Source organism: Chelonoidis abingdonii, chromosome 2, assembly GCF_003597395.2.
Source record: "Chelonoidis abingdonii isolate Lonesome George chromosome 2, CheloAbing_2.0, whole genome shotgun sequence".
Taxonomy (NCBI): Eukaryota; Metazoa; Chordata; order Testudines; family Testudinidae; genus Chelonoidis; species Chelonoidis abingdonii.
The window spans coordinates 49,557,787-49,580,815 of NC_133770.1; positions in this window are offsets into that span (position 1 = coordinate 49,557,787).

Here is a 23,029-nt window from a genome sequence, read left to right on the forward strand (position 1 = left end):
ACCTCGACTTCTGGGTTGTTCATGCACAGCCTCTGGCATGTAAGCTGCTTCCAGTTACTTGCAACTGAATGACACTAGCCAATATCTCCGGTCCCAGACACAACCCTAGGACCCTCTGTCTTGCAATGTCCAGTTATGCCCGCTGGATGCTGCAAGCTTATATGAGTTCATCAATTTAACAAAGAAATTGATATGTACCAGGCTTGTTATCCCAAGGGGAGCCTCTGACACTCTTCAAACCAATCACACTGCTTCAGGTAAAATAAACAAACACATTTATTAACTATTAAAGATTTTAAGTGATTATAAGTCAAAGCATAACATGTCAGCTTTGGTCAAGTGAAATAAAACCAAAACACATTCTAAGCTGCTCTTAACACTTTCAGTGCCCTTACAAACTTAGATGCTTCTTATAACAGGCTGGCTGATTGTAGCGCTGATCAAAGGGGAGAGCCTGGCTGAAGGGCAGTCGCTGGGTGGTGATGTCTGTAGATGTAGGTGGAAGAGAGAGGAAAAGCATGGCAAACGTCTCTCCCTTTTATCATGTCCTTTCTTCTCTCTTGGCTTTGCCTCCAACCCTTTAGAGTCATAAGAACTTAAGAATGGCCACACTGGGTCAGACCAAAGGTTCATCTAGCCCAGTATCCTGTCTACTGACAGTGGCCAATGCCAGGTGCCCCAGAGGAAGTGAACCTAACAGGTAATGATCAAGTGATCTCTCACTCATGACTTTATATACCTCTAACAGATCCCCCCTTAGTCCTCTCTTTCAAGCTGAAAAGTCTAGCCTCTTTATTTCTCCTCATATGAACCCGGTCCAACCCCTATCTTTAGTGCCTTTTCTGAACTCTTCTAATGCAAGTAATCTTTTTTAGATGGGTAAACCACATCTGTACTCAGTAATTCAAACTGTTTGGCGTAACATGGATATATAGGGCAATAATATTTCCATTCTCTATTCCTATCCTTCCCTTTTTAATGATTCTAACATCTGTTTGTTTTTGGACGCTTCTGCACCTGCGTGGACATCTTTTCAGAGAAATATACACAATTACTCCAAGATCTCTTTCGCTGATTTGTTGTAGCTAATTAGCTCATTTATTGTATGTATAGTTGGGGTTATTTTTTCGCAATGTGCTTACTTTACATTTATCCACTTAATTTTTCCATTTGATTTTCTTAGCAGTCACTTAGTTTTGTGAATTCTTTCTAAGTTTACAGTTTGGCTTTTGATTCTTAACTTTCTTGGCAGTTTAATATTCATCTGAACTTTGACCTCACTTTTTACCCCTTTCTCAGATCATTTATGAATTAGTTGAATAGGATTGGTCTTAGGACTGCCTTGGGAGTCCACTGTTACCCTCTCCATTTGAGCATTTACATTAATTCCTCCTTTGTTCCCTGTCGTCTTAACATCTCAATCATGAAGGACTTCTCTTATCTATAACAACTTAATTTACTAAGAGCTTTGGTGAGGGACCTTGTCAAGGCTTTCTGGAAATTTAGTTACACTATGTACATGGATCCCTTGTCCATATGTTTGCTTGATCCCTTCAAAGAACTTATAGATTAGTACAGACACATTTCCCTTTACAGAAAATGTTGGACTTTGCCCAACAATTATGTTCTATTTGTGCTTGACATTTTATTTTTACTATTGTTTTTGACTAATTTGCCCGTACGACATGAGACTTACGTCGTAATGCGGATATCTTAGATCGTAAATACTTGGCGTTAATTAGCTATCTTCCAGTCATTGATTACAAGGCCATTTAAAGGAAGTACAAACCCAGTTATATTCGGCAACTTCAAATTTGAGTTCTTTCGAACTTGGTGATGCATTCAGTCCGGTGATTATGTAAGTTTATCAATTAATTCCAAAAATTCTCTAGTGCACTTCAATTCTTTGACCGTTCCTAGATTTGTACCTACAAAGCCAGTCATGTTGGAATCTCCTAAATTCTCAGCTGTAGGACTGAAGGAAAGAATCTTTGTTTCTCCACAATGGCTTTATTGTCTTTAAGCGTCCTTTATGTATCTCGAATCACTCGAAGGGCCCACTGGTTGTTTAGTAGGCTTCTGCTTCTGATGACTTAAAAACATTTTATTACCTTTTGAGTTTTGGCTAGTGTTCTTCAAACTCCTCTTTGGCTTTTCTTATTACATTTTTACACTTAATTTGGCAGTGTTTATGCTCCTTTCTATTTACCTCACTAGGATATGACTTCCACTTTTTAAAGGAAGTCTTTTTACCTCTCACTGCTTCTTTTACATGCTTGTTAAGCCATGGTGGCTCTTTTATAGTTCTTTTACTGTGTTTGTTAATTTGAGGTATACATTTAAGATGGGCCTTTATTATGGTGTCTTTAAAAAGCATGAGCATTACCTCATTGTAGTCCCAAACTCAGGGGCGGCTCTATGTATTTTGCCGCCCCAAGCACGGCAGTCAGGCGGCTTTTGGTGGCGCACCTGCGGGAGGTCCGTTGGTAACGCGGATTCAGTGGTGTGCCTGCAGGAGGTCCGCTGGTAACACAGATTTGGTGGCATGCCTGCGGGAGGTCCACCAGTCCCATGCCTTCGGCGTACCCACTGCCAAATTGCTTGTAGCTTTTAGCTTCTCTCTTCCCATCACAGAGTTTAGCCTACTGACTGTCACCCTAATATACGATTTGGTCACCCAGGCTCAGCTTCCAGCCTTTTGTTGGCTTTGTGCCAAACCACACCCAGTCATGTGTACCGAGTGACTAGTAGCTCCTCCTCCTGCAATGTATCAGCCCTATGGGATTTTGCTGAGTCAGTCCCCACAGGATATGGAATTTACCATTGCATCACAGGAAGTGAAATTATTACATCATAGATAATGGACCCCTATGTTCCTTAGAAATGGAATCTTCCAAAGGAAATGGAACCTTCCATTATCTTACCTTATATCTGCCATTACTGGATTTCCTAATTTAAACTACCATTAATTTCTATTTAATTAAAGCCTTATTCTTAAAACTAATTACTGTTCTAGGCATTCCAAAGGGTCCTGACACTACAACCACTCTTTAATTGTCCACTTAAGAGAATTATAATTTTTCTGATTTTTAAACCCTTTCTCAAAGTTTTTGTGCAAACCTCCAATTTAAGATAATTGGAACAACTGAAGCAAAATCTCTCGCTACAGTGAAGACAAGCCCATAGACTTATGTTGTCTGGAAAAGACTATGCACTTGTCCTAGACTATTATTCTCACTTCCCTGAGATATCCTTATTAGAAGATACTACAGCTAAACAGGTGGTTGCTAGATATGGTATACCTGACATAGTGATGACTGGCATTGGGCCACAATTTAGTGGGCATGAGTTTAAGCAGTTTGCAGTGAAGTACAGCTTTAAACATGTAACCGCTAGTTCCCATCCCCGATCCAAAGGGTTGGAGGAAAATGGTGTGAAAACAATAAAACACCTGCTGAAAAATGCCATGGAGACAGGCTCTGATCCATATTTAGCACTGTTAAATTACAGAATGGCACCAATAAAGCCTGGCTTGTCACCTGATGACATTTTGTTTAACAGAAAACTGAGAACAAGAATGCCTACACTGTTTAGAAAATGACGTCAAAGTTACTGGGGACTTGCCGATGTATAAAGAGACCATTAAGACAAAAGAAAAGATTCAGGGTCCAGAGAGCTGTCACCACTTCTTGAAAACGATGCCATGTATCTTTTTGACAGGAAACAATGGTCACAAACAACAGGAGTGTCTCAAGGGCTTGTGGTCATACGACATTATTACTGCAGATGGACACATGCTATAGAGGAATAGGTGACACATTCTCCAGATCCCAAAGGGAGAGAAATAAGGGGCACTGGGTTGTCCGAGAAGGTCTCAGACAGGCAATAATCACAGCAGGGTGAGATGGTTGAGTCCCTGGATATGGAGCGACCAGAACAAGTGGACCTGCCACTTCCTGATGGCAGGAACCCCGCAGGTCTGAACAACAGTGCAAGGTACCTCAGATACTTAAATCAAAATTGGAAAAGACACAATTACCTATACTCTAGAGAGGCATGGGACTTTTAATAACCTCAGGTGATCAGGATCTATGTTTTACGAGTCTGGGAGGCCAGGAAGGCTTTATGTGGTCAATTTAAATTCCTTGGGAGAAGGGGTTTGCTATGCTGGGGTTGGCCAACAACTGCCTGAGTCAGATTACTGCAAGCAAGAAGATCCTTGCACCAGTGTGAGTGGGTTTGCATGAATTTGTGTGTGTTTTTTTCCCCTCTTTTTATTGCTAGAAACTTTTTCATATTGGAATCTCTGAAGAAAGAATTGCCTTTGGTATGTCTCATTTTGACTATCTTGGATTACTCGGTGTGGAGTAGAGTGGCACAATTACCTCCCTTGTCTTACATACAACACTCCTGAGAATATTCATCTTTTTTGCAACTGCATCACATTGTTGACTCATATGCAGTTTGTGATCCACTATAACACACGCAGTCTTTTCAGCAGTACTACCGCGTAATCAGTTATTCTCCATTTTGTAAATGTGCATTTGATTTTTCCTTCCTAAGTGAAGTACTTTGCATTTATATAAAAACCTGGAAACTTTGATTGTAAGCAGCTTTTTAACAGTTGTTTTAAAATCCTTAAATATGTTAAGCATGTTTGTGTTAGGCAAGCTGTAGCTCTCTTATTTAAAAAATTAGACGGTTTAATGATTTTGTTTTATAGCCATTAATGTTTTTAAAACTTTCACAAATGCTCTGTTTTCTTTTTCTTATTCTTTTGTTTACTTTGAAATTTGTAGTTTCTGTGATTGCCAATTAATTTGATGGCTTAGTGTAAAGGTTAAGTTTTCATAGCAGACTTTAAGTAAAATAACATCATGGGTTATCCCCTTGTTAACAAAATACCTGCTTAATTCTGGGCTGCTTCTCCATTAACTGTAAATCAAGTATCAAACCACCTGAACTAGTTGTTGCAAAAAAGCTTTGTGGTTGTTTGATTGTGATTATTTTGTTTTTGCAGTGTGTTTTTTGTTGTTTTGATAATGGGAAGTTGTTGCTGTTTTGTGCATGGGAGACAGCACAGTGCGGATGTTGCAAGTTAGATCCCCTTGATGGGCTAAATTGCCACAGTGGCCATGTTGTGCTCACAAAATCTGGTGGTGAAGCTGGTGGGCAAGTTCTGCCATGAACTAAAATTGTCTGTCTTTTTTTTCTTTTTTTACTGCCTTTGGGTGTTGCAAATGGCTTGTAAATGCAAGTATTCCAAAAACCACTGGTCTTTTAAAAAGAAAAGCAGTATGCTTGGTTAAAAAGGTTGCAAAGACTAATAATTTTCCAAGTAAGCAAGATGGATCACTTGTGCATAGAATTTTCATGGTTTGTGTAAATGCACAGATTTAAATGTGCAAGTGGCACAAAGAAGGGGAAGAGTTTTTTGTTTGTTTTTTGTCTCAACCTATTCTAGGCATGCAGCCAAAGTAAGTAATAAGGGTTGGTATGTTTCTAAACATCTTAAAAATGTAACCTTGACAACAAAGAGGGCTGGGCTTAACACCAGTTTGAGCTCCCACACAGAAAGTAGGGAAACTGTATACACCACCCTGGGCACCCCAGTGAGCAATTCTTCCCCACTCACCAGCATTGAGTGCAGACATTACAACAAAAAGAATTTTTTTGAGGTGGGTGGGAGGGGGAAGACAACAAAATGAAAGTGGGAAAATCAGCACTTAATAAGTCAACCACTTTGTTGAGGCCACTAAGTGTCACTAAGCATTATTCTAAGTAATTTTAAAAGGTAAAGGCTATAAGAATATGGAGTTTTCCCTTAGGCCTCTCATGAGCAAGAGTCATCCATGTTAAACTTAATTACCTTGTTAGGCCAATAAAACACAAAAGGGTGGAAAGGTGGGGGGAGGGGGTCCTGTTAGAACAGGGGCCGGTTTTATTTTTTCCAGGTTTGGGGCCACTAACAGTTTTTTTTTTTTTTATTTGGTCTTAAAGCAGAAATAATGAGGCCTTTGCACCTTAAGCGAAGGACAAGAGAATTTGCAGAAGAGAAAACTTACTAACGAGGCTGCCGCGGCAAGTTTACTTAATGCACCAGCGGGCTTATGTAAATGCTACAGGGGGAAGGGAGATGGGGGAAAGAAAGAAGTGTTGAGAAAAGAATGCTGCAGCGAGAAGAGGCGAGGGGAAACGGGGGCTTGCTTGTCAGCGAGAAAAGTTCTCATGGAATATAAAGAAAAGACTGCTTGTTTTAGGGTGCTGGATTTGAGGCATGTCAAGTCTCCAGCACACTTTGAGTCTCAAATAAACTCTGCTTGCTTCTCCCCTGGTGTGTTTATTGGCGCTAAGCACGCCGGGCACGGACTACCACTGTTGTTTGCCTCAGCATCTATCTGACCCACAACAACTTCTCTATGTTAGACTCCCCACACCAAGTGTTTTAACAGTGTTCCAGACCTCAGTTCTCTTGTGGCTGTGGTAGGTGGACAAATGTGCTTGGCTGTTTTTCTCCCGCCCAGCTCCTCATCTCAGTTAGTGTCCTGGGCTGGAGAAGTCCAGGATTCTAGCAGGTCAGAGCTGCCTTGACTGCTGTGTGGTTCTACTACCATACCCAGCTGGTGTTCTTTTCAGCTTTAGTTTGGGTAGGGAGACCTACACCAGAGCACTTGTAGTAAATTTCTGCTCTCTCTGGTTTCAGCCCAAAGTGCCTAGCTCTGTGCAACAACCTCAAAGGTGCTACCACCACCCAAATCATTTATCACCTCAGAGAAGCCACTGCTACGACCACTCACATTGCCTGGAGCTGCTGCCAGTGCTGCTCTGCACCATCCATTGCCATCAAGCTGCTGTTACTGTTTTGAAACTATCTAGTACACTGCACTGTCCACCATTCAGCAGTCTCTGGTGAATCCTTAGGAGAGCTCGATGGTATCGAGGGCCTCGCCAGAGGTCCTCACCACCAATGAGGCACCCCCAGCAGCGGCAGGAGACTTTTTCTCTAACTCTCTCTCTATCATATGCCTTCTGTTCTGTCCAGGCTCCCTTCTCTGACTGAGCCCAGGCACATCTGTGTTGATGTTGTCATAGTCTCTACTCAGATTTGAACCTTAGCGTTCATAAACTGAGAAGCTAGCATGAACCCTTAAGCTTAATTACCAGCTTAGATCTGATATCGCTGCCACCAGACAGGAATCAGTGCCTGTCTCACTTGGTCTCCCCAAAACCTTCCTGGGGAACCCCAAGACTCAGATGCCTGGTCTCACAACAAAGGGAAATAAACCCTCCCTTCCTGCTCTTCACTTCCTCCCAGAGATTTTCCCGCCTGGGTATAATTACGGAGATTTCCTGCATCAATCCCTTGAAACACAACTGAGAGGACAATTTACCTCCCCCTCCTTCTTTTCCACCCTCCCAGTCTTTCCCTGAGAAGAGACAGTAATCACTGGCACAGAAGATTCCTATCCCTTGCAGAACTAGAAAAAGATAAAAGTCAACAAGTTTAAAAAAAGAAAGCTCTTATATAAAAAGAAAGAAAAAGACAAAAAATAATCTCTGTATCAAAGTGACAATACAGGTCAATTGCTTAAAAAGAAAATATTGAAATAAAACAGCCGTATTCAAAAAGAAATACAATTTTAAACATTCCAGCAACTACACACATGTAATACAAAACAAAACATATAAAGCCTATTGTTTTGCTACCTTTGTACTTACAACTGGAAACAGAAGATTTAAGAAAGGCTAGGAATTAGATCCTCTCATAGCTGAGAGAGCACAGAACAGACAAAGACCCAAGACCAAGAAACACCCACAAATTCCCTCCCTTAAGCTTTGAAAAATCCGGTTTCCTGATTGGTCCTCTTGTCAGGTGTTTGGTTCCCTTTGTTAACCCTTTACAGGTGAAAGAAACATTAACCCTTAGCTATCTATTTATGACAGATGTCTTGGCCTTGTAGTTCTCAACAAGGTCAACTGCATTTTATCGCTCCCAAATGCAACACTTAACTAAATTTTAACCAAAATGCTTTGAACCACCACATAAAACAAATGCAGATGAGGCCTGGCCCATTCAGTCAACTCCTTGCTCCTCAATAGATGCTGGCAGACAGCTCCCTGGCCAGTGGAGCCTCTGACCATCTGCATTTCTTAAGCAGCTCTGGGCCACTCTTCTTCCATTTCACCAGCAGGTGACAAAACTGAGCTCCCCTCTCTCTCTTGGGCTTTGATCACAGGGCTGACAAAGCCCTATAAACAGCAACACATGAAGTAAATTGTAAATTCTTACTAACATTTGTAACATCTAATTAAATGAAGTTTGAGGGGCGGGGGAAGCTAACGATCCAACCAGTGGACCAAATTCACTGATGAATCCTAGTCACATGCCATCGAAGGCACGTTGCACATACGCTAAGAAGATTAATAATTAAATAAAACATTAGCATCTACAAATATCTGAGACAGGTAGGGCCCAGGGAGTCTCTTTACCTCCACGCCACTAATACACAAGCCAGGCAGGATATTTCCTGGCCCTCCTTTTGTTGCTATCCTGCTAAGCTGGAAAGTGGCTAACATGATGCCCAGTGGTCTATGGCCCTAAGAGGGCATGGTCTGCAAACCCAGTAATGTAAACAGGTACTGGACCATAGGCAGCAGATCCCAGGAGAAGCACATGCTACTCCTTTTGAAGCAGTAGGAAGGCGTGTTACAGATGATGTCCACTTAGCCCTTCCTGAGTCATCCTGTCCTTCAAACATTCAACTTTAGACCAAGCCCAATACTATTTAGTCTGTGTGAGCTGATGAGATTGCATATTGAGGGAATATTCAGGAACAAACTTATCATTACACAGCATTTGTGCTCATTTAAATAAATGAAAAGAAAATAAATAATGAAACACATTATTATTGCAGACATGCCTCTGTTGGGTTTAACTGTAATTGTGTGGATGTTAGTTTCGTTTTCCCAAATTGCTGTCTATTACCTGTTACAATACATGTTGAGTTTCTGTTCTCTGAAAAGTTAAGTGAAGGCTTTGCATTTTTAATTTGAGTTAATTATTCAAAACTACTGTGTGTCTGTTTACACATGCAACAAATAGCATGTAGGTGCACCAGAACATCTCCAGGCTCCTGTGACCTCCACACACCACATATATTGAAATTAACATTCTAATTTCTTGTTGGCCTGCCTACTGAGCCTGCCAATTGGGATTCCAGGTATGATGCTAACACTGTATATTAGGAACTGGACTGGGATTACGAATTTATTTCTATGGATCTCTGAACAATTATTAGATAGCAACAATAATCCCTTTAAAAAATCAACAACTTCTAAAGATTGTGCATTATTGTAACATATGGACACCTGACATCTTCCTAACATTGTAATGAGCTACCTGGTATATACATAGCTGAAAAAACTAATCTGGAAATGGCTTTGATGGATCCTGGGCTGTTCTTCTTCGTTGTCTTCTTCTTCATCTTCTTCCATTTAGAGAATAGGGGAGGGATAGCTCAGTGGTTTGAGCATTGGCCTACTAAACCAGGGTCACTGTAGCGAGGCGGTGTGGCTCCCCTCCCCGTCAGGGAGGGTCGAGCCCCGCTGGACACCTAAGGGGGTGGGGCTACAGACCAGTGAGCCCGCCCCTCAAAGGGTCAGGCGGTGACCCGAAGTATAAAAGCCGGCCATCAGAGCTTAGTTGGGGCCCAGCTGCCGTCGGGAGCAGACCGGCTAGAGGGAGCTTGCGACTGGGAAGCCGCTGGGGCCCAGGGTAGTTGCCCTGACTGGCCGGAGCCTCCCCGCCCCCGTTACTGGGAGGAGCCGCCGGAGCTTCACCACCCGCGTTATTCAGAGGAACCCCTGGAGCTTCCCCGCGCCCGCTACAAGGAGGAGCTGCTGGAGCTGCCTCGTCCCTGCTGTTACCCCGAGGAACCCCTGGAGCAAGCTTGGCCGGACTTCCCGGAGGAGCTGCCAGACCTACCGCCCAGCCCCGGCCGGGAGGAGTCCATGCTACTGGACTTCCTGGGAGCTGGCACCACGGACCAGGTAGGCCTGGAGGGGGAAATTGGAAGTAGCCCGGCGGCAGCCAACCCCAGTCAGGCTGCAGACGTACCTGAACCCATGTCAGTGTGTTGCGGTCAGGAACCCCACTGACAGTTAGCAGTGATAGCCGCCACTAGGGCCCCGGGCTGGAACGCAGTGGAGTGGGAGGGCCTGCGTTCCCCCTGCCACCCTGGCCTGAGGAGGCCACTCAGATTAGTCTGTGTTTGGTGCCCCGCCCAAACCGAGGGCTGGGCCCCTTTAAACTGTATTATTGCTCAGCCCTGCAGCAGAGGGCCTGAGCTCCCCTGAACTTTGTGTTTGCTCAGCCCTGAGACAAAGGGCCCGAGCTCTTAACTGACTTGTATTATTGCTCAGCCCTGCAGCAGAGGGCCTGAGCCCTCACTAACTCGGGGTGTCGGTGCTCAGCCTTGCAGCAGAAGGCCAGAGCCCCAAGCAACTGTGCAGTGTTGCTCAGCCCTGAAGAATAGGGCAGGACCTGACTACGTGTAGCAGGCCGGTGTGGCTCCCCTCCACCCTCAGGGAGGGTCGAGCCCCGGCTGCACAACGTTACAGTCACAAATTCAATCCTGGAGGGGGCTATTTAGGGATTTGGAGGAAAAAAATCAATGAAAAGGCTGATTTTATGGAGCTCCTTTTTCTAGCTTTCTACTAAGTAGGTGCAGTTGAAAATAACAATTGGAAGTCACTTCCTATTCAGCCAAACTACGTGTGCCTTCTTATACAAACGTGTGCAGTTGTTGCTCTTGCTGTCATGGGGAGTAATGATGATATTCAACAAATACGCTATGCATTTTAAGTTTTTTGCTTTTTCCAGTTTCAGCATGGTACACATTGCCCAGAGCACCATCAATGAGGTATTTTTCTGTCTTTCTAAAACCAAAACATAACAATGTAAGTTTTGCATAAATTAACATCAGAATTTAACCATCTGAACCTGTCTACTTTATTCAAATCTTTGTTTGATGGTTTAGGATATGCCAGTACATATTGTTTAGATTTGAACAAAATATAGAACAAAACTAGAAAAAGTTGTCTGGTTGTCATACTGGTATGTGGTAATTACAGCTCTCTTTGGGTTATGTCTCAGGAAGAGATGTGCTAGAGATGGACCTTTTATAGAATACTAGATCTGAATCACTGACCTTTGGGGATGCAAAGATTCATGGGAATTAAAGCTGGGTCCATGGGGCTTTGGGTGGGCAGTGCTTCTATGCCAGGCAGTCACAGCACATCCACACTCAGTGGAACATACATCCTGAGAGACCAGTCACTGCGAGAAGTGCCACCTATGGTAGAAGTGACTGACAACCCTTCTCATGATCTCTGATTGACCCTGATCTGCTATTTAAGCATGGAAGGATTACCAGGGAGTTATCTGTACAACAAAGTAGATACCTGACCTGCTGACGTAGCCTGTGCCTTGTTCCTGGTTTCTGCTACCTTGTTGCATTCTCAGGTCCTGCCTCCTCACCCTGCCCTCTGGTTTCTGGCTGCTGACTCTGGACCAGCCCTTAGATCTGGCCCCGGCTATTAACTCCAACTTGACCTTAGGCTCTGGTTCATGGCTTTGGACTTTGGTATGATTCTTGGTGTGATTCTGGCTACTGACCCTGGCTTAACCCCTCAGGCCCAATCACCTATCACTCTAACCACTGGGCCTGACTGCTCATACCCTGGTTCCTGACAAAAGAATTTTGAATCTAGATCAAATTTAGTTGAGGCCCATCTGAAGTCTAGATTATAGTTAAAGCAAAATGAAAAAGCCAAGGAGGAAAATATGTGCCCATATTTCCCCTTTTCCTCCAGAACACATAAATCAGCCATGTGCAAAAGTTCTTACTCTTATATGAGGCGAAGTAGCTATACTGTATATCCCAGGAGTCGGCAACCTTTCAGAAGTGGGGTGCCAAGTCTTTATTTATTCACTCTAACTTAAGGTTTCGCATGCCAGTAAGACATTTTACTGGTTTTAGATTGTCTCTTTCTATAAGTCTATAACATATGACTAAACTATTGTTGTATGTAAAGTAAATAAGGTTTTTAAAATGTTTAAGAAGCTTCATTTAAAATTAAATTGAAATGCAGAGCCCCCCGGACCGGTGGCCAGGACCCAGGCGGTGTGAGTGCCACTGAAAATCAGCTCATGTGCATAGTTGCCTACCCTTGGTGTATCCTAATACTTTGAGATCTACTGTTGAAATGCTCTATGTAAGTGCTAGATGTTGTTAATTGCATGCTTATTAAACTATGTGAAAGGTTAAGGAAATAAAAAACAGAATATATTTTATTTTAAATCTACCCTTTGGGTGGTTGGATTTTCAGAAGCAACATTAAAACTCAGTTTAGCTAAAATACCTGATATTGTTTAATCCCAATAGTTGTGCAAGTGTCCCAACTGCCATCTCTATGGAATAGCCAGTTAAAAGAACTCTCCTATATATGAACATTTATTGGATATGCTCAGTTGAACTGGACAAGTACATCTGCTGGATATATCTGGTACATCTATGAAGCAATTAAATGCAGAGATGTAACTCGTAGTCATAGGTGCTGGAACTAGGGGTGCAGAGGGTGCTGTAGCACCTCCTGGTTTGAAGTGGTTTCCATCATATACAGGGTTTACAGTTTGGTTTAATGGCTCTCAGCACCCACGCTATACAACTTGTTCCACCGCCCCTGCTGGTAGTAATTAGGCGTTTTAGGTAACATCCTATTAACATGAATAGGAGATATCCTTACTTTTCTTGGTGTCATATTGGTTCAGTCTGCCTTGTTTCAGTCTCAAAAGCACAATAGTGCACATATAAGTTTACATGTGAGAGTTACTTAAGGGCCCTGTCCTGTACTCTTTACTGAGATAAAAGTCACACTCATGTCAACTGAAGTTTTCGCCTGAGGAAGAAGAGCAGGATCAGCTTCTAAAGCTTCAGTCTAGAATTGGAAAAAGTGTTTTTTTAAAAAAAGTGTTAGTAAACAAGTTTTAATTAAGTGGTGTTTAAAAACCTAGGTGAAATCCTGTCTCCATAGAAGTCAATGGCAAACTCCCACGGGGTAAATTTTTCAAAGAGCACCTAAGTGATTTAGGCTCCTAAATCCCATTTTCTAAAACAATTTAGGGCTTCTATATATTACATGGAATTTAAAGCTAAAGTGTGAATTTAAAGCACAATAGCTATTCTGTAATAAGAATGCCCGCAGGGGGACTTATTCCATAATAGCTATTCCGGTCAATTTCCCCATACAGACAAGCCCCAAGCCACTTAGAAGGCCAGTTGAATTTAGGCTCCTAAGTGGTGAAGTAAATCACTTTTGAAAATGAGACTTAGGCTCCTAATCACTTAGGTGCTTGCAAATGTTTTACCCATTGCCTTTAAAGGAGCCATAATCCCTTGCCTTCTCCCCTGCTCCATGTAGAAAGGCTTTAACATGTTAAAAACCTGTTAGCTGGTCACATTCAGCCCTTGACTGCCCCTAGCGTTGTTTGAGACCAGCTGACACACTTAATGATGTTCCTATGTTTTTAAACAGCACTTAATTAAAAGGTTTGCTGGCATGTTATAGAAATAATTTTTTCCTCCTAAAGGTAAGGCCTAGGTAAGGCTTCATTCTTTGAAAATGAGAGTTTAAATTCTGGAGAACAGAGGAAAATGTAGAGGAGGACTCAGAATCCACAAACAAGTGAAGATACTCACAATATTAGTGGATCAGAGAAACAATCTGTTTAATTAATATCTAGTTTACATCCCTATGTCCTTCTCAATATGAGGTCTGTGCTGATGGAACATTTGCATGTTATTCTAGAATATTAATATTGCCTGGGCTGTGCTCTGTATCTGTAGCCGGTAATATGTGTATGTCTGAGAGAGAGTCATTTAAGGGCTTCCCGCTCTCTTTAGCCCAATGGACGAACGTGTTTTGTATATAGGAAAGCATGTAAAATCATACACAACAATGCCAATATATTTTCTCTCTTAGGTCAAGATCTATTATATTTTGACTCAGGACGAAAGAGAAGCATTAAAGATTCATTTATAGATGGTAATAAGGTCATCATAATACAGTGGCTATATATTTAGAAGGGCAGATGTCACTAAAGGTTTATCTTGACAAATACAATTCTCAAATTTAGCACTAGGTGGCACTCTTGTAAATAATGTCACATTTATACTATTAGATTATGACAAGCTGTAATTCTTAGTTGCTCTTATCTATCGGTTTCTTTTCCTCGAATACTGCCCCATTAACTAGTTTAGATTACATTTGTGCCTTAATTGATCTGAATCACTGTGTTTTACTCTGGAAATTTGAGCAAAGAGCCTGAAGAAAGTGGAGCGTATATTATCTTTTAAGGTGGGATAGAACTTCCCTGAGCATGTTGGTGTTTACATTGTATGATGAAATGAATCCTTGTTTAACTTTTTATTTATATTAAATCCTGTGGTATTTAACTCCTTGCTTGCTCTCTGGACATTTGCTGCACATGTGGGATTTCTTTATATCTAAGTTCTTCCTATAGTTTTAAGTGAGAAGTTATTCTTAACTTTCTTTCTAAAAAAGCTCTTAACGCTGGCACAGTGCCTTTTAGTATTATAGGAAGTGATCCCTTCATAGACTGTTTGTAAAGAGCTTTGAAATCCTTTTGCTGAATCTTTATTGCTCTCTGGACATGCACAACAAGCCCCAAAGAAAGGAAAGCACAGTTGAAGCTGGGCTCCTTTCAGAGAAGCTGGACTCATTTTACATGCTTTCTATTGAGGTACTGCACACATTACTTTTATCAGGAATTGCATCCTGAACTGGGAAAAACCTTTTGTTTGAAGCATTTTTTGGGAAAAAATGCAGATTCAGCAACACAAAAACATTTAGTGAATTCACATTGGATTTGCCAAATTGTTTCATTCAATTAAAAAACAAACAAACAAAACTAACAACCCTTAAACCCCCTGTGATGGGTTTGATCACAGAAATCCTCTTGGAATCTGCCACCTGATGTGCCAAGATTACTTCTGCCCCTGCTTTCCTGCCCTGTCAGTTTAAAACTTCAGTGCCCTGCCTGATTTGAGCCAGACCCACTAGCCTGCTGCAAACCCAGATCCAGGTCTGAATCACGTCCCCTCACAGCTGTAGGCTTGACTGAAAGCAGCTTACAGAAGTGTTCTTATCTTTTACACTCAGATGCCCAACTCCCAGTTGGATCTAAATCCAAATAAATCTGTTTTACCCTGTATAATGCTTATACAGGGTAAACTCATAAATTGTTCGCCCTCTATAACACTGATAGAGAGATATGCACAGCTGTTCCCTCCCCAGGTATTAATACATACTCTGGGTTAATTAATAAGTAAAAAGTGATTTTATTAAGTACAGAAAATAATATTTAAGTGATTCTAAGTAGTAACAGACAGAACAAAGTGTATTGCCAAGTAAAATAAAATAAAACATACAAATCTAAGTCTAATACAGTAATACAACTGAGTACGGACAAAAACCTCAGCAGTAAGCTTCCTTTTACAGACTAATCTCCTTCTAGTCTGGGTCTAGCAATCACTCACACCCCCTGTGGCTATTGTCCTTTGTTCCAGTTTCTTTCAGATATCCTTGGGGTGGAGAGGCTCTCTCTTTAGCCAGCTGAAGACAAAATGGAGGGGTCTCCCACGGGCTTAAATAGACTTTCTCTTGTGGGTGGAGACCCTCTCCTCTCTCCTATACAAAGTCTGGCTCCAAGATGGAGTTCTGGAATCACCTGGGCAAGTCACACGTCCATGCTTGACTCACAGTTTTTACAGGCACAAGCCATTGCCCACATGGCATCTTGTATGTCTCCAGGAAGACTTCTTATGTGGATTGGAGCATTCCAAGAAGCATTGTTCTTTAAGTGCTTCTTGACTGGGCACTTAACTTTGTGAATCCCTTTCTAAAGAAGCTGATCAAATGCCTTACAAAGCTTACTTAGAAATCAAGCAAGTATACAGCCAATATTAATAACTTTGACTTAAAAAATGATATATGTGTACAAAGAGGATGTCTGGATTCAGTAGACCATAACCTTTACAGAGATATGTTACATGGGGACATGTGGCATAAAACATATTCCAGGTATGTCATATTCCCATAAAGCATTATGAGATACATCGTCAACCACCTCTCAACTCCAAAATGTTTTGTTTCAACATTTTGGAGATGAAACATTTCAGTTTTTTGGTTTAATAGAACTTTTCTTTTCAAAGTGTCATTTGTTTTTAATAAAATTAATCAACATTTTAAAAAAATGCTTGAAATCCAACTGAAATATTTCATTTTGGATAGGACTGCAGACAACTTTTTTTTTTTTCAACGGTTCAATTTGCTGAAAATTTAAAAAACAAATTAATCTCCCTAATTTTTTGGTTAGACCTCAAACTTTTTTTTTCTTCCTTTCCAGAATTACAGAACAGAAAAATCCATTATTCACACATTGCTAATATTGCAAACATTTCTGGCCAGATTGTAATTTGGGGTTAAATTTTTAGGCAGTGGCAAGGATTTGACATGCAACTTCCATTGATGTCATTAGGATCTGCACAGTTTAGAGTCCATGCACCATACTAACAATTTACCTCATTGTTAATAATATGTATCACTATTCAACAAGACTGCACAATTTACCATTCAAAAACTATTCAAATACAACACTGCATAAAAACAATCTCCTTTGTATTACCGGAGAAATACTGCCAGAGACATTTTACTTCCCTGCAAAGCCACAGCAACAGCTCAGTAAACTCATGATAGGAGATAGTCAGGCCCATTATTTCCAGTTGCACAGCATATCACTCCAAATGTAAAACAGTTAGATGTTCTTTATTTGAGGCCTGATCAATCTCCATTGCTGTCAGTGGGAGTTTGACTGTGTTCACAGCCACTGACTTTTGTTTTTGCCAGTGGATGCTCCTCTCCTCCCTCACACCACCATGTGAGCAGCAGGTGAGACCTCTGTGGAAAGAGGCTGAGTGGGAGCGGGCTTTGAGGCAGAGCATGGGAGGAGTGGGAGGTGGGGCCTGATCCAGGTGCCAGGGCCCACAAAAGATTCATTCATCCCTTTGGGTGCTGAGCACCCCCTATTTATTTGTGGGGGGTGCTTGAGCACCCCCTATTTATTTTTGGTGGGTGCTTGAGCCCTGGAGCACCCAGATAATCCCCACAAGTGACCTGGGTGCAATGCTGTAGAGGAAAGCAAACTCCCTCCACCCCAATCTGACCTGGGAAAGATTTTCTTCCTGGCCCCATATAGAGCGATCAGTTAGACCCCGAGCACATGAGCAATTTAATACAAAGTAATCTCCATCCTATTGCAGCTTTGTGATGTCGCTCAAATATAACTATAAATACATACAAGGAAACAAAGCAAATGTTTTAAATTGTCTCATTTGAGAGGTAGTAAAAGGGAACCAAAAGGAGAACTTGACTACTAAAAGAAGCTTTTTTTTTTTTTTTTTTAGGAGGTTACAGAACAATAGCTTTCCTCTTCAAATTAGCTATCAGATACCCTTGCAACACATACATAATTACAGAAGCACAATGCTGTGGTTACTTTTAACGTTTGTTTGTTTGTTTGCAAGGAGTAGCCACGGTAGCTGGCCATATCTGTTTTGATTTTTCACAGGAGACAGAGTCAGTTTACTTTGTGTGGGAGTATTTATCCCTTTTACGTAATTTCTAAGATACTAATTTTAATGGCTTAACCCTGACTGGTCAAGGCCTAAAGTACATCATTCTACAGGTTTGGCAGACAAGTGTGGGCCAAAATTGTATTAAAATAACAGGCTGCTTCGTATACCGCTACCCTCCCATCTGTGAGTCACACCCAGCCCAGAAATCCAGAAGGGTGGGTCTAGGGTCAAAGTGCCCACCTACTATGGCTACAGGTTTGGTATTTTGGTCATTAGTACAAATTAAAAGTGTAACAAGAGATTTAAGGGGAAGAGGAAAGTATTTTGCATACTACCATTACACACTGCTAGGCACCCAGGAAACTATTCGCTTCCTCACCCTCGTATTCTGCCCTGACACCAAGTGGCCGGACCTACTGCCACCTGAAAAGGCTGAGGAATGCTGATGGGTCAGTATGCACTCCACTCTGGTCCCAACACCTACTGGGGATAACAGCTGGTGGCTCCTTCACAGAGCCATAAGCATTGGCGTGTACCCTGCATGGATCACAAATTCTACCAACACCTCTTCTTTCTGCAGTGAGAGGAAGACCCTGGCACACATCTAGGTGAAGTGCGTCAGTTTGCAGCCCCTCTGGCTGCTCCACCAGAACCCCTGCTCTATGCACACCCCATCCACAGCCCCACAAAATCATGGGACCTCCTTATCAACCTCCTCCTGGTGCTGGCCAAGACAACCATCCATCATACCAGGAGGAGCAAGCTGGATGGCGGAGGGGAGTGGGGGCATGATCTGCAGGTGTGGGGCCTACTTATGTTCCCTTGTACAGTCACGCCTCTGAGCAGAGTTCCTCTGGCTTGTGTCCACTGACTCTTTAAATGCCTTTGAGGAGCAGTGGACACTGTTAGGGGCTCTCTGCTTGGTGTTCCCTTTTGGTTGCTTGATTCTTGCCCTCCAACTTTCACTCCGATCTCTGTTTTCTCATTTGTTGTCCTCCTTAATTGCATATGGCCCAGCTTCACTGGGCCCCTCCCCGCAACTAAGTGGGAGGACCTTTATATATGGGGGAGCTTAGGCTCGCCATCTCCCAGACCTACAATAGGTATGCACTGCTAGGTGTGCAAAGGTAGCCAAGCTGGGTGGCCTGGAGACAAGAGAGAAAGAGCTGGGGGAACCCAAGTAGAAGGTAAACAGTATTTTCTGAGTAGCTATTGAGCCAGGAAGTGCTGAGGAACATTGCAGCTCAGTATCTGAGAGAAAAGGGAAGTAGAAAGGAAGAGGAAGTTGGAGTTTTTGTTCGTGCCTGTTTGCCAGCCGCTGCTTCCTGTCTTGGGGAAGTCTGGAGGAAGGTGGAGACTCTGCTTCCTGTTCGAGGGGCCATTTGTTTGTGGGAGGAAGATAAGATGGAGATGAGGGGATAAGAGGGGGGATGGAATCAGAACTGCTCAGCTGTGTCATGTGCTTCTATTCCTAACAACTAACAGAGATTATCCTTTTAAATCAGGATATTATGATAAATAGCTGCCCAGTGGGGGATTGTGATGGGATGTGCTCCCCACACTAGCCCTGCAATAGCTGAATAGGGCCACCTGTGCTCAATCAGCTAATTATGCTGCAAACAGGGCAGCTTTAGGCTAGAGGCAGCTAATTACAGAGAGGCTCACCTGCACAGGAACAGGCAGGGCCTATAAAGCCAGGCAGCAGCCTAGAGACTAGACTGCTGGGAAAGACTGCAAGAAGGTAGGCAGCTGTTACTCCCTGCAAAGAGGCTTCTTGGAGCTGATACACCCAGCGAGTGAAGGGGAACCAGAATAGTTGGAAGTAGTTTAGGAAAGGAGCCATGAGGGCAGACAGAGAAAGCCCACGGCTGCTAAGCTGAAGGTCCCTGGACTGGTACCTAGAAAAGAGAGTAGGCCTGGGTTTTCCTGCAAGCCACCAAGAGTGTGGCATGGAAACGAGGCAGTGAGTGGGAAGACTGCCTGTGATTGTTGATGGACTGGACCCTGGAAGGGAAATGCTGAGTGACCTAGACAGAGGGCTACATCACAAAGGAAACACAGAGAGTCCTGGAGTGAGAGGAGCTGCACACCAGAGTCAGAGTGAAGGTGTGCAAACTGTGGACAGGGGCGTCAACCTTGAGAGCTAATGCCCAGAGGAGGAGGTACCAGCCCAGTGGTGAGTGGTGCACCCTGTGACAGGGATGCTGTAGTATGATGTGTGTAGGAATTTTGAGAACTCTACTTTCAGGAAGCGCTTGATATGATAGAGTGGTATACGTGGAGGAAGAAATAAAGTCTGAATGTTGCACTGTCTTGGCTCCCTCTCTTTTTATGCTCAGACACTGAACACAAGAGGAAGTGGCCCATGGATAGTTCTGAATGAAGCAGGTCATCTGTCAATTTTATACTAGAATACTAAAATCTGTTTTATATACTTATTTCTCTTGGACCAGATATTTATGCAGCCTTCGCATTCCTTTTTATTTTGCAGCTTCTGGAGCTCCAGGGCCTCCTAAATCATCTGTCACTGTAAGCCAGCATGGAGCCCTTCTCGTGTCCTGCTTTCCCTTGCAGATTTTTGATGGGTTGCGTCTTGTTCCCTCTCCTCCCCCACAGCAAAGTACTGGTGAGTGGTAAGGATGCACCAATATTTTCTTCATTACGATAGTGCAGGTTCCACTGAACCGATAGGAGAAAGAAGGAGCTAGACTGCTTGGGATTCATGTTTAAGCATATCTGAGCGAACTCAAAATGAGACATATATGACCTGTGAGGTATTTAAGCTGCATAACTGCTCCTTGGACTTCCTATTTTTTAAAGCACTCTTCAACTACTTTTGTGGCAGCATATTCCATTATTGCTAAGCCTTTATATGAATTGTAAGGGCACCACCTAATGGTAAATATTAAATGGTACAACTCAAAATTGTGCTAAATATTAAATGGTACAATTCCGAATTGTGCTAACTTATGTCCTAACACACGCTGTGCTGCAAACTAACCATCACAAATGAACACCCAGCTCTGGTTGACACTTCACTTGTGAATATTAATATTTGTACAGGGCATAGGTGAGCAAGGCACTTTGCATACAAGTATCAAATTACAAGGTCTTCCACTAGAAGTTTCCCTTGCACTGACATTGCTGATCAAGTCCCAGCCTCTCCAGATAAATGTGGACTTGACCTGTTAAAATGGATTATCTCTGGTGGCACTGTCACCAAGTAGAAAAGATCAATTCATTTTTATGGGACAAATGGGGTAAAATATTCTTCCATTTAATGCCAGAGAAAAGCAGGTGGTTGAGACAATGAGGGGAAAGTGAAAAATGTGATTATTTTCAATCATGCCTGCCAGCAGGGATGGCTTCAGTTCAGTGATTCATTTTGTTATTGCCTGGGCTACTGTGGCCATATGTAAAATTTAGCAATATTTATTTTGGTACTTATACGGCCCTTGCCGTAGTTGTATCAAAAGCCTTGTAATCATTTAATGGATCTTATCCACACAGTACCTCTGTAGTATTATCACCATTTTACAAGTGGGGAACTGAGGCACAGGGTGGATTATTGACTTGACTTGTGCAAGGTAACTTGAAGTCTGTGGCTGGGCTAGGATGTGAGCTCAGATTTCTTGAAGCCAAGTCCAGGATTTTATCCACTAAACCATCTTTCTTCCCTTGAAAAATTTGGGTTGATGATCCTTATTAATGCTTACTTATATCCTATGAACTTTTCAGCCCAATCAGATTTCCCTTCTCAGTGACCATCACCTTTGCCCTTCGCATAACAATGGTGGTACCCATCTCTGAGGTTCCAGCAATAGTCTTAATTTGATTGCCAAAACGGCCGTGTGTGTGTGTCTACGGGTGGGGTTAATGTGTAATACCCATGAGGTTTAAGGGATGGTGTAGTAGGGCAGTTGCCTCGCTCCAGTTAGAAAGAGGTTAAAAGCAGCCAAGGGAGACTGCTTGGGTAGTCAGCCACAGGTGTGGCTCACCCAATTCGGGTACAGCTGGCCTTGATAAAAGGGCAGGCTGAGAGAGACTTTTGCTCTAGCTGAGGAGCAGAGAGGATTAGGCTGCCTGGGAGAGCAAGCAGGGTATCTGAGGCAGAGCAGGGCTGAGGAAGGGCAGGCAGAGCTGAGGAACTCTGGCCTGTTGAATCCCCAGGCTGAGGCCTTGCTAAAAGCCAGGGGAGGTCCTAGGGCTGTAGGGACGCAGCTGGGGCTAGAAAGGCAGCCCCCTTGCCAGTGAGGAGTGGCCATTACAGACTGCAGTTTGCCCCTGAGAAAAGGGGCTAGATGATTGGCAGTAGCCACTGAGGCAAGGTGGATATAGGGGGTTGGGGTTCCCCTGGGAGGGGAGACCCAGAGTCTGGGGGCACTTTTGTTGGGCAGCACCTCAAGATAAGGGGCACTGGGGTCTGGGAGGGACATGGGGCCTGAAGTGCTACAAGTGGAGATCAGGAGAAAGCAGGTACTGGTAGGAAGACAGCAGCCAGCAGGAGGCACTCTGAGGCTGGAATCAAGCTAATTCCTGGATGACCAGCAGGATGCGTTGCGCCAGTGAGTCAATAAACCGCTACAGATGGGAACATTCTCATAAGGTGCTCAAGGCCTGAGTTAAGCATTCCTGAACACACCACTTCATGCCTCACAGTGGTATACAGTAACTCTTCTAAGAACAGACATAACACTTCACAATATCTTATTACAGAAACTTTGTTTCTGGGTTGCTCTGCTCAGTGATCATCTTCATTATCTTTTGCAGTCAGCTGAAGTCCGTGGTGGCTCAACCTCTCTATCTGATCTTGAAGACACAATTATTTATTTCCCCACAGAAAATGGAATTGTTCAGAGTTGATGGAAACATTTAAATGGCAAAGCTTAGATCTCTATATATCTTTCTCTTTATGAGAGTGAGGCTTGGTCTACACTACACATTTAAACAGATTTTAGCAGCATTAAACCGATTTAACGCTATACCCGTCCACACTACGAGGCCCTTTACATCGATATAAAGGGCTCTTTAAATCGGTTTCTGTACTTCTCCCCGACGAGAGGAGTAGCGCTGAAATCGGTTTTACCATATTGGATTAGGGTTAGTGTGGCCGCAAATCGACGGTATTGGCCTCTGGGCGGTATCCCACAGTGCACCACTGTGACTGCTCTGGAAAGCAATCTGAACTCGGATGCAGTGGCCAGGTAAACAGGAAAAGCCCTGTGAAATTTTCATTTTCATTTCCTGTTTGCCCAGCTTGGAGTTCTGATCAGCACGGGTGGCAATGCAGTCCCAAATCCAAAAAGAGCTCC